Source organism: Haliotis asinina, chromosome 7 (assembly GCF_037392515.1).
Source record: "Haliotis asinina isolate JCU_RB_2024 chromosome 7, JCU_Hal_asi_v2, whole genome shotgun sequence".
Classification (NCBI taxonomy): Eukaryota; Metazoa; Mollusca; class Gastropoda; order Lepetellida; family Haliotidae; genus Haliotis; species Haliotis asinina.
This window is the reverse complement of record NC_090286.1, coordinates 55,796,115-55,814,739: the sequence shown is the minus strand read 5'-3', so window position 1 is coordinate 55,814,739 and position 18,625 is coordinate 55,796,115. Positions and strand designations below refer to the sequence as shown.

Below are 18,625 nucleotides of genomic sequence, written 5' to 3'. Positions count from 1 at the left end.
TTTTTTCATATCCCAAATTAATGTATTTAAGTCTGGAACCTTGGCAGATGACATTCAATATCAATTTAAAGATCATGTGAAATGTCCTACTGCTTTTGATTTGTTTTGCTGATGAGCAATTAAATAAATGATCCTCTTTGGTTGCTTTGTCCTGATGTTTAACTTGTTTGATTTAAAGTTATGTAAACTGGAGGAAATAGTAATGAATATTGTCTGTCCAGAGAAGGTAGAAGTATCAACAGTGAGTAGAAAGATCGTCTTCACTAATGTCACCAGTAACGTTTTCAGTCATGTTTATGATTATTTGTGTCAAATTATTGAACAAGTGTATTTGTTGAAGTACCCATGTGTGACATGTGGATAATCTCCTGGTCATAGTAGGTTAGGCTTTGTTTATTTGTTGGTTGCGAATATTTAGAAATGTAACTTGGAAAACACTTTCAAATACGTTTTGTATAATTTACCAACATAATCCTTAATTCAGGACATGTTCTATAATGAATGATTTCAACAGCAAATGGTGACCTAAGGCTGTGCAGCATTGTAATTGTCTTCCCTGTCTACCTGCCATTGTCAGTATACATACTTAATGACATGTTGTTTGATTCTGTAAAATGAGCCATCTTCTTTACTGTATTTTGTTTAAGGAAGAGTTTAGGCTTGAGATTTATTTGCTTTTCATCTACTTTTACTTGAATTACTAACAAAAAATGGTGTCATTTTATCATTTATGGATAAAATGGTTGCACTGACATTAGTTACAGCTAAAAATACCTTCAAAGTAGATTGGTACTGAAATGTGTTTCTGACAACAGAAACTGTATACTAATATATGGCCTCTGTGATAGAGTTGAATAGTTTTAAAATGCGCATAGCTCCATGAGAGATGAGAGGAAATGTGATCAGCAATTGACACTCAACTATTCCCTCTGTTCCAAGTGTGCTGACATGGTATGGAACATGGGAATATCTGGGAAAGATTTCAGCTCTTGAAGTCACATGCTTAGTTCTAAATTAGGTACAAGGTGGTTGAATATTGAGGAAAACGCACCACATATAAATAAAAAAACCCAACCAAATCATAATTCCCAGAGCACATCTGATTTTCATCATCAGTTGAATTCACCTGCCTAAATGATATCATTGTCTTCCAATGCATGCAACATTTACTGAATCAACACTCCTAGATGCATGAACACGGCCATTGTTATCAAGTATTTATAGTCCCAGCAATTACCTGGGTATGAGCTGCTGGATAGGTCTTATGTAATGTGCCATCTCTATTCCCTGTAACGCTTTCCAAGTAAGATTGGTCTTCAGTATCTTCTGTTGGACAGTCTGGTGGACACGTGCAGGATTTGTGCTGATTTTGGTCCCCAGGCCATGATGTCATGACACATTATTTATCCTTTGTCTTGATAATGATTCTCATGTTTACATGCCTAGGAATATCACTGGTTGTGGTGATTGGACCCTGATGACATGGTTCATCCTCTGTCTGACAGAGGTTGACATACTCAGTGACAGTGTAGTCATCAGTCCCTGATGTCATGGACCATTGTTCATACTCTGACTGTCTGGTGAACATACTCAGTGGCTGGAAGTCAGAACCTGACGTCATGGACCATTGTTCTCAGTGACTGGTAGTCAGACCTGATGTCATAGGCCATTGTTCATTATCTGACTGTCTCGTGTACTTACCTAAGTGACTGGCTGATGTCATGGAGCATTGTTCATACCCCGACTGATCCGGACCTGATGATATTCATGTTACCCTTGATGTAACTAATCCATTGTCTTCAATCTTGTCCAAATGACCACTCAATCAAAAAGCTGACAAGGCTTGGATGTCACACTCTCCTACAAAACAATAACTGTTATTGTTGTTAATGATTTATGAAAATGTGCATTGTGAGCTGCACATCTGATGAAAGTTACCCAGATTTATGGTATTTAGCAGTAACATTGATTTTTTAGTCATCCATTCTTGCCACATTTGGTAAATTTTCTTATTATTTTCACTTAGAAATCATTACATTGTCATGGGAGGGTAATTATCATGGGAGGGTAATGTCAGATTGGAAAAATAGAAAGAAAATGTACTGTTGTATGTGATTCATACAATACCTGAGCAAGTAAATATAGGTTTTAATTTTAACCTTCTCCTTTTCTTTGTCTTTATTGATCATCATATTGACAGTTTCTGAATCATGGAACCAGATCTAGACCAATGTTCTAAGAGTGATTTCACCCTCCAGTGCTTTCACTTAGAATTAATTGTCAGTTTGCACTTCTATGGAAGGGAGACAACTCTGTAAATCCTGATCAGCAGAGGTTTCCCTTTTACTTTCAGTAACACAACCTGCACAGTCGTGAGTGAGTGAGTGAGTGAGTGAGTTTAGTTTTATGCTACCATATTTTCAGCTATATGGCAAGATCATAGACATCATGCATTGCTAATAAAAATGAAGAAGGCTTCACAGAAACATTTTCTTCATCAGTTTTGGAGTGGTAGCCTAGTGGTTAAAGCGTTTGCTTGTCATGCTAGGACCCGAATTCGATTCCCCAATGGGTACAGTGTGTGAGCCCATTTCTAGTGTCCTGCCCCGTGATATTGCTGAAAGTGGCGTAAAAATAAACTTCACTGACTGACTCACTTGCTTGCACATTGTACAAGAGCCACTAGGAGACAATTATAGCTGTGACTCCTGCTCTTGGTAAGTGCACATATGCTGACAGCTTATTAAGTCTGACATTGAATGTGATGAATGATTACTCACTCACTTTGTCAGTCAGTACTCCCACAGAAGTTGGAAGGGTTTATTCAGGTGATGAAAGATGAGGAATAAGGATACGAACAACACTTTCAGAAACTGTCCTCAAGTTCGTGGATGTTTTCACACGAGTGGGAATGACACTTTGTTCTCATAGGTCTTGAAGCAACTCTGAATACATAGATAAGTAAGCATTTAAAAAATGTCTGATTTAGGACGTTTTTATGAAGAGTGTTTTAGTTCTTGAGATGAGTAGATTTCAGACCAAGGCTCAGTTTCTTGAATAAAGACAGTATAAACATTTTGTGATAGATTCACTCCTGTTTCAAAGTTTTGATGATAGTTGAGAAAATCCATTTAGTCATATGTATGTACCTGGACATTTTTTACATGTGTATCTTCAAAAAGTGTGAGAAAGAAAGAGTGGCTGCACATACTAGTATATTGTTACAAACATGATTCTGTATAAATATGCATGCTCAGCAAAGATGATCTATATCTATTATAAATTTTATATTCAGATGTACATGTATGGCGTAGTTGAAATTAATATTGGTGTTGTATCTTTGATGGTGCTCCTAGCAGAGTGAAAGTAAAAACTCATTGGTTCAGTCGGCAATTTGATCATAATAGGGCTATAACCGTACACAAAGTGATGAAAACAGTTTGTGACATGAATATGAGGAAACAAATACAAACACATGTTTCTTAATGCAGTGTTTTCCTGTGGACAGTTTCATACACACTTTCTTAATGATACACCACTGGAGAGGGTGTGTGTTTTACATTCAGATTAGTTGTGACTTGTTTTCATAAAGTATTTATAGTGTCTCTTGGATGTAACACTGACATAAGTACGTCAGTAGGTACATACTGTGGAGTGTAAATGTATAACATATTTCATTATGCAAAATAACCACTGGCCCGCCAGCCTGGGGCTAGTAAGAATCAAGTCGTGCCAATAAATATCCACGGTCACTGACCCAACTGACTAGTAAATTTTCATGGGGTCATTTTGTAATAATATCACTCTCTCCGACTTGTTAAGTTATCATGCACTTCCTAATCATGCAAGATTGTGGCCTGATAAAAACGTTCATCATATTAGCAGCTTAATGATGAAACCTGTGTCTGCATTCACATTTCGGGATATTGAATTATTTTGTGGGAAGGTAACTTTCAGGCATAGCTAGACTGACTGGCTTGCAATATGCTGATACTATTTTGCAAACTGCTTTCTTTCATATTTTTTGTCTAGATCGTTAGTTGTTTGAGAATGTTCCAGTATTCTTTATGTTAATATCACTGAGGTTGTTTGATACTGATTGCACCAATGAGAAAACTGTAGAGCTGATTACTTTCACCTTTTTATATTACACAATATGGACATTGTGCAGAACATCATTCCTTCATCACAGGTGATGAATATAGAAGTGTCAAGTGCCTTGATTCAGTGAATTGATGTCGTTTTATAGTAGGAGGGGGACGCTGGAGTATTTAGTGAGCTAACTACATGTGATGAATTGATCCCTGAATATATGCCTTAACACCCGATTGAACTTGTCTGGTAGTTTTCATGCAAAGTTTGACATGTGACATTTCTAGGGCCCCAGTTATCCCTCAGAGTCCTTCAGCCATGTGTCTTGCATTTGATTGCTTCAGTTAATACATAGAGAATCAAATGTTTACCAACGCTCATCTGATTTACAAGTGGCAATGAAATACTCCATAACGTAGCAATACATGAACAGGATTATTTATAGACTGGTCTTTGTCTGCACTGAAGTGTTATCAAGCAAGTTGATCTCATTTATTTATGGTATAAATTTGACAGCATATGTATGCGACTCTGGATCGTTGGGATTGCAGCTCCATTTAGGAGTTTCATAGAAGCATTTTGTCATTTACATAGATTCCCCAGGATTCATCCCATCAATAGATTATAAATTGATTTCCAGTACATTTCATGTGTTTATGTATACGACAATTTCAAGTAATAAACTTCAGGCTCACGAGGGAATACATGGGGTATTTGTGTCCTTTCATATAGGATTTGCAAGGCTTGACGTTGATGGGATGTACAACTTCATATGTGAATTTCTGTGTGAGTCAGTCAATGGGATGCATTGTGGAAACTGCTGACTCGTGGATCCTGCTGTCTTGTGCCATTTCCTTACCAACAAACAGTCTTATAGTTGGCATAGCAACATTGATTTTGTGTGACTGTCACCTTGTGAAAGTGGCTTGCAGTGTGCATCTTTCAATATCAGTGTGTTCTTGAATTTACTTTCTTTTTGACAACCAATAAATAACTCTTTTATTTGCAAAGCTAACTTAATCTGTTTTCGTGCTACCTAAGGTTTGTATAATAGCTTGTGAAGTTAAACTGATGTCTTAATGCATAGACATCCTGGAGACATATGGAGGTTAGCAGCTTCCTATGCCATGGACAAATTCTATATTGATTACAGGTTTTTCTTTATCGATTTTTGGAAAGAAGTCTATAAGTTAGTCTGTTATTATTAATGACACTGGTCAGTAGCTAATTGAAGTCATGTGGCTGGGAGGATGACTGAGGATTTGTCATTACCATAAGTAGACAACAGGTTGGGACAATGACACAGTTCCTTCAGTGCTTGAGGATCAACTGCTGGGTTGGGACGCACATGATTAACCATTTTGGTGATTGTGGATTTAGTGAGTGTCTCACCTAAATGGTGCCACAAAAGCTAGAGAGTATGATCTCACATTGCTAAGCATTTTTCACCTGAATTGGAGCAAAATATTTGTGGTGTTTTTTGTTTTTCCCTGTATGACATTGATTATTCAGGAATGTTGTCATGTCATTGCATGGCCTTTTGATAAAGTCATGCCAATGTATGTGTCATGACTTTGTATGGTTTAGGAATACTGTCATGTCATTATGCATGGCATAGTGCATGGGTACTGTCATGTCATTATGCATGGCATAGTGCGTGGGTACTGTCATGTCATTATGCATGGCATAGTGCGTGGGTACTGTCATGTCATTATGCATGGCATAGTGCGTGGGTACTGTCATGTCATTATGCATGGCATAGTGCATGGGTACTGTCATGTCATTATGCATGGCATAGTGCGTGGGTACTGTCATGTCATTATGCATGGCATAGTGCGTGGGTACTGTCATGTCATTATGCATGGCATAGTGCGTGGGTACTGTCATGAGTCAGTATTCTCATTTTCCTGAATAGGACTGCATAAAAATATTAATGTTTCACAGGCACATTGTTTTCAAAAGTGTTGAGGGTTGTAGGACTTTTGAAAAGTTTTTGATAGAAAAAAAGAGTGACTAGGTAGGAACGCATTTTTTTTTTGTCTCTCAGAAATGCATCTTAGGATGTGTTAATAAGTTGTTGATTCAGTCACACTCGTTCTTACAAACATTCATTCTTATAGTGGACAAATGGATGAAAGTCATCATTATTTTCTTTAAACAGCAATAAAAAAGTTAAGCGCACAAATAAATGTGACACGCCGATGCCCGAGAATATTTAACTTTTGTCATTTAGCCTGGTAGATTTGAAGAGGGAGGGTATGCATCACAGATTTTAGGACACTGTCTTGCCAGATGACACCAGATGACACTGATATTCTTCGATAACAATCTGGATATTCTATGCTATGTAAGTTACCATTACACAAACCACTGCTGAACACAGGACAGGTGTTCTGTTTACAGTAGCAATGTGGGCTATCCTGCATGATGATATGTGAGTGTTAGTGGACAACCATGCAGGGCCTCATTACATGAAGGACTGACATATGACAAGCCAACTACTTCTGTAGGTTCATCATGCTGGTATGACTCTTTTATCTGTATTTGTAGGTGGGCACACAAGATTTATTGCACCTTGTGATTTCTCTACTTATTCATACAGGATTACCTGTAGTCAACATTGGTAGCATTATTGAACTCACTTTGTAGGATTCAGTGTCTAATGTCTACTCACTCAACTTCAGCCAGACTTCTTCGATCAAATTGTTTCAAATGTGAGTTTTTTGTGAAACACTTTCAGTTTATTTTCAGTCATTTGTAGAGCCTATTGCCTTGTGTGACAACACTAAGGTTAAGTTCAACTGTTTGTAGAGTGGTATTCAATACCACTCAGCTAACAGCATGGTAAGCCAGTACATTGTAATGTTGCTGGCAGTTGACATGGAGGCAGAAGGAGTTAAAGCCCAGTGCCAGCTAAGTTCAGTGTATTGTGGAAAAAGAATGTGAGAGTTGACGGATTAGGCTGAAAGGTGCTACTCAGGAATTACAGGTGACAAGGCGTCAGCAGGAGGTGGAGTGAGGATCTGTTTGTCACTGATCTCCCAGCTACGGAATTACTGTCAGTCTATTCCAGCACTGTCACTCATTCCAGCCAGGCTTTGTCAGTGGGAAAATTTGATCAAAATATCAGGAATGCCCCAGGATAGAGACCTCCGAGCTTAACCTGATGACCAGGATTTGGAGAGGAACGCACACATATAATCAAGTAAATGGTTTCAATAACCCTTGGTCCACAGTTATTGGAAGATAAGTAGTTGTCACATTGTTCAGGGGCTGTGTGTCACCTTTAACAGCTTAGGAGTACTTTTAGTGTGGAGAGTTAGCCTTTCTGTGGCCTGTGATCTGTGTAAATCAACCCAATTAAATGAATATTGACTGCCAGTGAATTGCGCTCGTCCTACCATGGCAGTTTACGACTGTCGTGAAGCATTCATTGCTGTCTGAGGAGCTTGCTAGTTAAACACGTCCAGCACGGCATATGTAGGTGTATTTAAAGCCACATGTGCTAATTGTGTTGCTGGCAACCCAGGAGGTGTAAGAGGGTATTACATGGAGAATGTTGACCAAATATGTCTTTCCCAGACTATGTTGCCAAATTTCGACGTAAAATGGTGGAAATAAGAAGCAAATTTCGTGAAACATCTCGATTTGGAATCTATGGGGATTACTGGATGCCGAATTTGTCACCGTAAGTACAAACTATTTTGTTTAACCTGCTGTGTTTACCTTGAATTCTCTCTAATTGATACGGATCAGATCTTGAAAGGCGATCTATAAAAACACCATTATGGTGACTGCCAACTTAAAATGAATGGAGTTTCAAATGACAAGGTTGATTAGCGTGAGGTTCTCAGGAACCCTTTAAGCTATTATTGATAACACTGTGGTTGTGGGTTAGAGTAATGGTCACAAATTCCTTGTGTCAAACATTGTTTGCTGGCCATTCCACTATGCTTTTCACTAAGGTTTCTTTTACCGAGAGTTAGGATGACTTAATCATAATCAGTTATATTTTGAGTCTGCATGGATGTTGCAGTTTGTTGTACCCATTGTCAGTGTTGCATTCTCAGATTCAGATTGAGAGTCAGTGTATTCAGTATTTAGGACCTTGAGGCCTACAGTACAAATACAGATGCATTTTATGCTCATGTGGTATGGTTTACATTTTTTACATTAAAAACATGTTTTAAATACATTGCGGTTGATTTAATAACATTAATGTTTCTAGAATTTATAAGATTGGACAATGTATATTTAGTTCTTAAATCGGAGTACATTGTACACACAAACATTATATGGAATTCATTTTCAGTATCCCCTAAATTACAATTTTTACAAATGGATACACTTAGGGCAGACAAATCCCTTTTAGATTTACGTACATGATTAACTCTAAGATCATGGACACCTATTCTTAATTTACAAAAGGCCCTCAACAGACCTTTATCTTGCAAATGCATGATATAAAATTCAGGCTGTAACAGAGTTTTATGGGAAGAGTAACGTTCTAAAAAATTGGAGAGGTTAACTGACATCAGCCATTCTTGTAGAAAAATATCTTCAAGCCATTGCTTAAATATACATGGGAAACTCTGTTCATTTCCAACATCCTGTGCTATCCACACATAAGAGAAACCAGTTACAAAAAGTAGAGGTCTAACCTCTGACATCAGAGGAGTTGCATTCTCAGTCTTATGAGATGTTGACTTTGAGTTTAGTTTTGAAGGAGTTTTGTAACTGCAGCATAACTAGAACAGGGTCTTTAAAATCCATTCAGATGAAGTGTTAATTTCAAAGGTTTGATATTGAGATAAGGAAATCAGTATATAAATGTATCTTTTATAGTCAGTCATATTGCCTACCTGCTGCAAAGATTATCCTTTTGATAAAACAGGTAATAGTGGAAATGTAGAAATGTGTGTGTATATAAACACACACACATTAATGTTAGTATTGTTATATACATATTTATTAAGATTGATGCTGTAATTAATGATTGACTGCCACAGATTGTTTACATTTGTTAAAATGACAGTGGTTAAGACACTATGAAAAGCTAGAAAATTCAGTTTGAAGCATTTAGTAGAAAGTTCATATTTAGCGTAGATTTAATTAGAATTTAAAAACGTTATATTGAATTACTTCTTGCGTGTTAATGCAAGTATTTTTATGTCATGATAGTTTTGAGTTTTAAACTCTGTATTGAATGGCAGTCATAGTGTTCAATCACAACCAGAGGGTCTCAGAACTGTTTGGTTTTTAATGTGGAAAAGGAAGCATATTTATGCAAAAATGATACTGTATTACAGTGTATTTTGTAATGTCCATGGTTTTATTAATCAAAATCAAAATCCAATGTATCTCATGTGTAGATTATCTTTTATGCCTTGGCAAATGCACTCAATAACTCTCAGGCCCGTTATATCTGAGGCAGTTCAAATGTAATTTTGACATGTGGTCCTTTAACTTAGATGATGGGGTGATATCAGATAAGCTTCCAACATTACCAAGAAAGCTAGACTTATGTATTTTTCTTAAATGTGGCCTTTCATGTAAAACTCTTAAAATTGGGTTAATAAATCAATTCGGCAGTGAGAAACAGGATATTTTTATTTTGCATTTATTGAATCTTATGTATACTGTGATGTTACTGAAGACAGTCGAGTGTTGATGAAACAAACCAGCAATCGTAGTTATTAGTAATGTGGGATATTATCAGCTGAGTCAGGTGTTTGCTCGCCACGTCAAAAACATGCGTTCGATTCCTCACATGTGCTCACTGTGTGGAGTCCATTTCTGGTGTTCCCCTGCCGTGATATTGTGCTAGAATATTGCTAAAAGCAGCATTAAACTGGCTCACTCATAGCATGAGAGGAATGTATTCCCCATCAACAATTTCTGACTCAGTGAAACACCTCACTTTCCAACAAGTCCTTGTTTTTCCCACATGCCCAGATTAGATGTGCCTATCCGACAATTTCAATTGTTTGGAATTTTAGTGATCTCAATAAAAATATGTGTTGTCTTTTTGAAAATCAGAAATTGATTAAATTTTCAAACGCCAGCGTACAGAATTTCTGCAGTTCTCTGTTGACTTATTATTCAATATTATGTCTTTGAGATAGTCATTGCAGAGTGATGTCAACACAGAGACTGTTCATAGCAGTAGTTATATGGTGGCTATGTTTATGGCAGTTCACTGATGATGATTGTTGAATGGCAGATCTCCTGGAATGTTTATAATTTCCTTGATGAGGGAGATCATTTCAAGCAAGGCTTTGCTAGATCTGCGAGGAAGTGTATTTCTTAAGCCATAGATTACTAGAAGCCTTATGGTGAAGAAGTGCCCACCATATTAAGTATTCTTGGTTAGGAAAACCAAAAGTGTACCCCACTTGGGTACAATGTGTGAAGCCCATTGCTGGTGTCCACTAGTAGTGATATTGCTGGAATATTGCTAAAAGTGGTATAAACCTAAACTCACACTCACTCGTTTGCTGTCTTCAAAGTGGTAAATGTCAACACTGCATTGTGTTTGGCTTTGTCCTGTATTATACTGATGTGCTTATAGATGTAACAAAGAGAAACCTCACTCATTCATTCCTTTATTGTACAGATTAGCTAGTAAGGTGCAGAATCATCTGATTATTCAAAATGATCTTAGATGAGATATTTCCAAAACTGTCTTACTGGTAGCTGTCATTGATGTCAAATGATATTTCCCTACAGAGAGACCCATTTAGCAACTGTCAATATAGAATATATATTGCATGCTAAACTATTCCTTTACCACATTGCGTTTATATTTGGCTTGACATATTCAAAACCTCGTTGTAGCACTTCATTTGGAATGTTTGGTTTGAACTCAGTGCCCGAAGTTAGCGCTCAATCATTTAGCCTTGACAAAAGTTTCTGTGCAGTGTAGGGACAGAATGTGACGTTGCATAGAAGTTGTAATAAGACCATGTGACTGTAACACCTCAGGAGTGATACAGTTATTAGTGGTTCTCGTCATGTATGACATGTAACACAATACCAGGGTAGGGAGCCATTGTTCTTGAAACTACGCCAGTTTAGTGTGGCCATCAGCCAGAAAGTCATGTGGGTCGCTGTGACAGCTTAGTCTGTTGCTAATGTAGATTGTATTGTGTGGAGCAGGCCTCTTGCAACTCCATGTTGATACATGAAGTGGTGATAAGGCTGGGACTAGGAGACATGTGAGATGTTGTCAGTGTGGGAGAAATTGTAGCGACTCTCTTGTGGTCGGCCTGACTTAAAGATATAGGTCAAGGTTGTCTTGTACAAGACTTTGATGATACCAGTATTTCCCTCATGAAGAAGTCAAAGTTATGAACTTGCTTTGTAATCCCAACTATTTTTTATGCTTGCTCATTTATTCAGAGGGTTAGTTAAATCCTCAGTTTAAAGCCCTATTTAGGTTTTGCTCCTTCTAAAAAATTAGTTAATGGCATAAACAATGTTTTGTGTTCTATTAATCGTCATATAGCATCGGTTTGAAGTGCAGTGATCAAAACACAAAGAGCTGGGAAACTTATATAACCTGATCAACCACATGCTTTCAGGGAATATAAGTTATATTAAAAAGTTTCTAAATAGTCTCATAGAATGCTGTCAGAAAGCTAGATCCGGTAGTGCATCGCCCCTGAGGTGGTCTGGCCCATCTCCCAGGAAGCCCCCATGGAGCTTTGTGTGATAACATTAGTCTTGAGTTATGACAGTGTTGTCAAACAAGGATTTGGTCCTGTGAAATATGCCTAACGAGTGCCTGGATCACAGGGTGCAGTAAACCATCAGTGTGCTTGACACTGTACATTTACTACACTTAGTGAAATTAACCTGATTAACCTGACTTTGCAAGGTGTTTGTTGGGTAATGGTCACTGTCTGACAACTGATGATAACCATTCCCTGCTCGTTAGTAAAAACCATCATCATCATTGAAAGTGGCAGGTGCTTGTGTATCTTTGGAAGGATCATCCAGACCAAAACATTTCCTTTAATCTCTACAGTACAGATGTATTAAGCCCAGAGCTAACAAAATGACAAATAGAAATGTAGGTTTTGTTGTCCCTGCTGAGCAGGGGACTATGTATTCAGCAGCGTCCTTATGTCCGTAACATGAAATCTTACGAACTGTTGTACACCATGTCTTCAGATTTGGTGACAGCGTACAATGGGGGATTATGCAGACAGGAGTCAATCTGAGTGACCTTGACCTTATTTTAAGGTCATTGCCACACTTTGACCACACTTGGAACTGATGTTAAGGTGATGTGTCATTGACTGTTGTACCCAGAGTCTTCAAATTTGGTGACACTCTACATTAAGGGATTATGCAGACATCAGTTGATTTGGGTGACCATGAACTTATTTTCAAGGTCACCACAATACTTTGAACAGTTTTGAAACTCTTGTTAATGTGATATCTCATTAACTGTTGTGCCCAATATTTTCATTTGGGGAGTGTACTGACACAAGTTGATTTGGGTGACCTGGACCTCAAGGTCCTCCAAGGTCACCACAATACTTGGACAACTTTTGAAGCTCTTATTAACACAATATATCATGAAGTGTTGCACCCAGTTTGAACTGATATATATTTCCATTTCTTGAAAAGTAGTCTTCTACGTGAGCTAAACATAACTAATAGATAGACTCTATTTAATTTCTATTTAGAAATATTATTGGAATGAATCTTGATGACCATCTGGTGTTTCATCAAAACAAAAACAAATCGTCATTACAGAATTTCATTACATTTGTATTTAGACTTTGTTTTTTTGTAGTTGTTGAAGAGATTTTTGAGAAATATGACAGACGATACTGATTCAACATCCAAGAATAAGTCCAAGAGCCCTCTTTAACACTTGGACAGACAGTCCAGTCCAGCCTCATACTGGTTTGTCTTGTTTTTTTCTGTAAGACTATCTAACTTTGACTGACAGTTACAACTAAATAACTGCAGCCCCTTCACTGACTGGTAAAATTGTCATCATTTTCTCATCCCATCAGTCCATTCATTTTTATTAGTTTTTGAGGCATTTATAAGAAGTGAATTTAAGATTTTTAAATATTTTTATGCATTTTTTTAAACTTGCAAGTATTTTCCCTTTTACCTTGCAAAAACACCAAAATTATTGATGTGAGTTTTAGACAATTTTGTGTACAGGTACTAAATTTAAAATTTTCAGAAATCTTTGCAGTTTGAATTTTGAAGTTTGTTTCCAAAGCAATAAGACAAATTTATGTAACTGATAAGCAGCTGTGTTACATAATGAGACTGATATTGATCATGTTCTCTGTTCATTCAAGTGTTGTGGAAGTAATCAATGGCTGCCTGGACTGATGGTGAACATAAGGACATGCAGTGGGGAGGGAATGTTGATAGTTTGCCCACAGTAATGGTTTCACCCACATCCTACTTCCTGTTTCCAAGGCAACATACAAACATCGTGTAGACATTGATCTCTCACCTGAGGAAATTACTTTCATGTACAAGATTGGTAAACCACACTGTGGGAGTCTGCCACAGCAACTGTTATTGACTCACAGACATAACAATCAGCCCAGGAGAATATTCATCAGTTTTTGTTTACAAAACACTACTATTGATAATGGATACATGATCAGTAGTCACCATGTCTATATATTGATCTGGGTATATTATTTGCTTCTAGGAGTATTTTGATGATGTTAGTGTTGCTGGAGAATGTTGGTGTCATGGAGTAGGGATATGGTTTAAAGTTTGTCTCATCCTTGACTTGAACTACATGGGATGGGAATTTAGAGACAAAATGTGCATGGCACACATGCTTTATATACTGAATATAAGTATATAAGCAATTACATACACATTTATGTCCCCCTGTCAAGTTGCAGGAAGGGATATTAGTATGAGTGTTGTTAATTATGTTTCACGAAACATGACCCAGAAACTGTTTAGGCAGAACTTTTTGGGTGAATTTGGCCATTAATTCAAATCCCTAGTCTACTAAAAGGAGTCTGTGCACTCAATAATAGAATTGTTACTGTTAAGCCTTGAAAAAATATAGCATATTTTTAGATTACATTAGCCCCTCTCACCCTGAGATGCATAAGTAGCGTTAAAGCTCTTTCATCAATATCCGTTCTGATAGTCAATTCCTACTCTCAGTGGTGTAGTTGTGGCTATTGCAAGTAGAACTGTGTTAAGACCACCAGGTAGCTTGATCCCTAGCAGCCTGGTCCCCTGGGACATTGTAAGTCCATGTGCATGTAGTCTTTGTCTAAAGCTGTTTGCACTCCCCTGCCACACCACTGTAAACTGTGCCGGTTTAGGTAATAGGTGGAACAGTAATTAGTCAATAGCTGCTGGATATGGATTGTTATGTGCAAATACCATGGTATACAGGTAGAGGGCTTGTGTATGCTGTTACTGCTTGACTCTTCTTGATTGTATAGGTGCTGTTCATGCTATCTCGCTCAGTGGGCTTAGTCAAATCCCAGCTGTACAGTTAGACAGGTGTGTTTCATGGGAAATCCACATCCCAGCACTATGGTTAGACAGGTGTGTTTCCTGGGATATCCAAATCCCAGCTGTACAGTTAGACAGGTGTGTCTCCTGGGATATCCACATCCCAGCTGTACAGTTAGGCAGGTGTGTCTCCTGGGATATCCTAATCCCAGCTGTACAGTCAGACAGGTGTGTCTCCTGGGATATCCACATCCCAGGTGTACAGTCAGTCAGGTGTGTCTCCTGGGATCTCCACTTCCCAGCTGTGGAGTCAGACAGATCTGTGTCTTGGGATAGTCATATCCCAGTTGTACAGTCTGACAGGTGTGTCTCCTGGAATATCCTAATCCCAGCTGTACAGTTAGACAGATGTGTGTCTTGGGATAGTCACATGCCAGCTGTACAGTCAGACAGGTGTGTCTCCTGGGATATTCACATCCCAGCTGTACAGTTAGACAGGTGTGTCTCCTGGGATATTCACATCGCAACTGTACAGTTAGACAGGTGTGTCTCCTGGGATATCCACATCCCAGCTGTACAGTAAGACAGGTGTGTCTCCTGGGATATCCACATCCCAGCTGTAGTCAGACAGGTGTGTCTCCTGGGACATCCACATCCCAGTTGCACAGTCAGACAGATGTGTCTCCTGGGATATTCACATCCCAGCTGTACAGTTAGACAGGTGTGTCTCCTGGGATATTCACATCGCAACTGTACAGTTAGACAGGTGTGTCTCCTGGGATATCCACATCCCAGCTGTAGTCAGACAGGTGTGTCTCCTGGGACATCCACATCCCAGTTGCACAGTCAGACAGATGTGTCTCCTGGGATATCCACATCCCAGCTGTGGAATCAGACAGGTGTGTCTCCTGGGATATCCACATCCCAGCTGTGGAGTCAGACAGGTGTGTCTCCTGGGATATCCACATCCCAGGTGTACTGTCAGACAGGTGTGTCTCCAGGGATATCCACATCCCAGGTGTACTGTCAGACAGGTGTGTCTCCTGGGATATCCACATCCCAGGTGTACTGTCAGACAGATGTGTGTCCTGGGATAGTCACATCCCAGCTGTACAGGTAGACGGGTGTGAGTCCTGGATAGTCACTTCTCAGCTGTACAGGTAGACAGATGGGTGTATTCAAACAGGTACCTGATAATGCCGTTTCCTGTCAGTTATAAATGTTAGCAAAACGCACATTCGCCAACCAGTGCAATTCAGATTATGAACCATAAAACCCTGAATTTTTTTTATCCAGTGTGGGTCTTTATAGTCTTTAAAAAAAAATGATGATAGAAAATAGAAACAAAAAATGCTGCTGATGACTGTTCATATTAATAACTATGATCAATAACTTATTCATTGATAAATAGATTTTGTAATCAGAAAGTCTGCCAGAGGTTTCAGCAGGACTTACTCATATGTGGTGAAGAGCCAACAAAAAGAACGAAAACTACCAACATCTAATGTTTCTTCTCCCTGGTACATACCAGATATTGACTGGCAAGATGGTACAGGGACCAATGTATTGGAGTTTACTGGCCTCCATGCTTGAGATTTTCACAGAAAAGTAGATACCATATCATACCATTTATGACAGAACCTTACAAAAACCAGTGTTGGATGTATGCTATCACTAGCAGGTATCATACAAAGTTTCAGATCAAGTAAAAGAAATGAACAAAAAATTGAACTGGGTTTACTTGTTTGTTTGTTTGCTATTTAGCCATGAGACTGACAGGTAATGCCACCACCACTGATAAAAGTGTCAGCTCCTAGGTTTCTGTTTAGGTCGTCAGGCTGTTAACTTCAGTTGCCTGTAAAATCTGATACCATTACAGTGTCATCATGCTGTTGTTGCTGGAACATTGTGTGATTACGCAATGCTCATCCTGAAAAGTATATTTATGCATGATGTCATTATGAAAAATGATATTGAAAGCATATATCAACAATACCATGTTTATGTCAATTTCAACCAATCTATTTGAATCCAGAAGTAAAGGCAACAGATATTTTTGTGATTTTTCCATCAAACCATCTCTTATCCTACATGCAACATCTCTTGCGAAATAAAAGTGTGGTGAGCTTGTTGGTCCTTTGAATAGTTTTCCCTCCAGGTTTCCTGAATCGAGGTCAAAAGATTGATGTACACACTTGACATGTACTCATTAGTGAAGCATCATGGAGGTTGCTAATGTTTTTTGTACCTGTGAGGGTCTGGGGTAAAAAAGGTCTTCAGCAATCCATGTTTGCCACAGAAGGCAACTATGCTTGTAAGAGGCGACTAATTGGATCAGGTGGTCAGACGTACTGACTTGGTTGACACATGTCATCGGTTCCCAATTGCGGAGATTGATGTTCTTGCTGTTGGTCCCAGGATTGTCTGGTCCAGATCAGATTATTTACTGTCAGCCGTCATATAGCCAGAATATTGCTGAGTGTGGTGTAAAACTAAATGCACTCACTACTAATGTTTTAAAACTTGATCGACAGCAGAGAAAGATGCCTTGGGATGAATTTTGCTATGCAGCTGGTGGAGCTTTTATGTGTGCTTCATGTACCATCAGGAATCTGATAAACGTGTGGCAATGCATTTGAAGCATTCTTAAAATATTGCTTTGACAGGGAGAATCTCATCAGTAGAAATTTAGTATACAGTTTGGTTATAACAATATCCTTAGTAAGTAAGCCTTTCTAACTCTCCAAACATCAAGTCAAAAGAATTGACATATTTCATAATATTGAGGATCAAATTAACCTGAGAGTTTTACAAGATGTTATTAGCATATGAAAAGCTTCATGAAAATTACTCAGGTTAGACATTAGGACAGCTGACTTTGGAAGCAGCCTTGTCACGAGTTGCATCACTGAGTAGCACTAAATGAATCATGGAATGACACGTGGAATTATTAATATCATTTTACTCCTTCAAGAAACTCCTCTATTACTCTACTTACAAAATGAGGGGAGTTGGAGTAGCCAAGTAGTTACAGTGTTCCCTTGTCAAGTCTAAGAACTGGGTTCAATTCCCCACATAGATTCAGTGTGTAAAGCCCATCTCTGGTGTGCCCTGCCATGATATTAATGGAATAGTTCTAAAAGCGATGTAAAAAACAACTCACTCACTCATGCAATGTACAAGAGAGACTGGGAGACAGCAACAGCAATTGCACATATAATGGCATCATCTTGTTAAGTCTGACATTGAACATGATGACTGACGCAAAACATGTTGTTATCGGCAGGTTCTTTATTCAAGGGCAAAACTTGCTTAGTTCGGTACATCACTTGATCATGTCACATGCTACAAGATTGTAGAAAGTTTAGCTTTTATCATTTCATGTTTGAGAACTGCATATTTGTTTTCCAAAGATACATACCAGACTATGCAGGCATTTGAGTTTTGTTATTTGATTATACAGCAGAGAAAGGTGGTAACAAATTAATGAATGTGTACTTATGACTAACCAAGTGACATATAAATTAAACCATTGCCTTGAGTAGCGACATATACAAGACATTAAGTATTAATGGAAAATGATATTTGCAGGGATTTACAGGACACAAATTCCTGCATCCTATACACATGAAAAATTACAACGGATGCAAAGAAATAGATTTGCGCATCCACGGGGATGCTGAAAAAGACCAAAAATACTTTAAGAAAATTTTTGATCAAGTAACAGTAAGTTATCACTGAGTCTGACCAGCCGGGTTATGATATTTGCAGTTTAGTTACGGTGGTGATCATGATACACAATACAATAACAGTAACTGAATTGCAACAATATTATAACATAAAATTAATAATAATATTTAAGGGTCTGCTACCCCCATTTTGTAGTCCAAGACCCCTGAAAATTAAGAGTATCAGTCCCAGGGACCCTCAAATACAGAACTCAAGGTGAATCCCTGTATTTGTCCATGTGTATTGCATTTTGTGCATATTTGACTTGGCTAAGCTTTTACAACAACATCAAAAGTGGATCAGCTGTGACATACTGTGAGTTGCACAGCAT

The 18,625-nt window shown here is 38.2% G+C and overlaps 1 protein-coding gene across 2 annotated transcripts in view; it reads left to right on the top strand.

The window, feature by feature from the left end:
* The window catches only part of LOC137290711 (uncharacterized), an 88,484-nt gene that overhangs the window by 27,519 nt on the left and 42,340 nt on the right, over window positions 1–18,625 (top strand). The window lies entirely within an intron of this gene.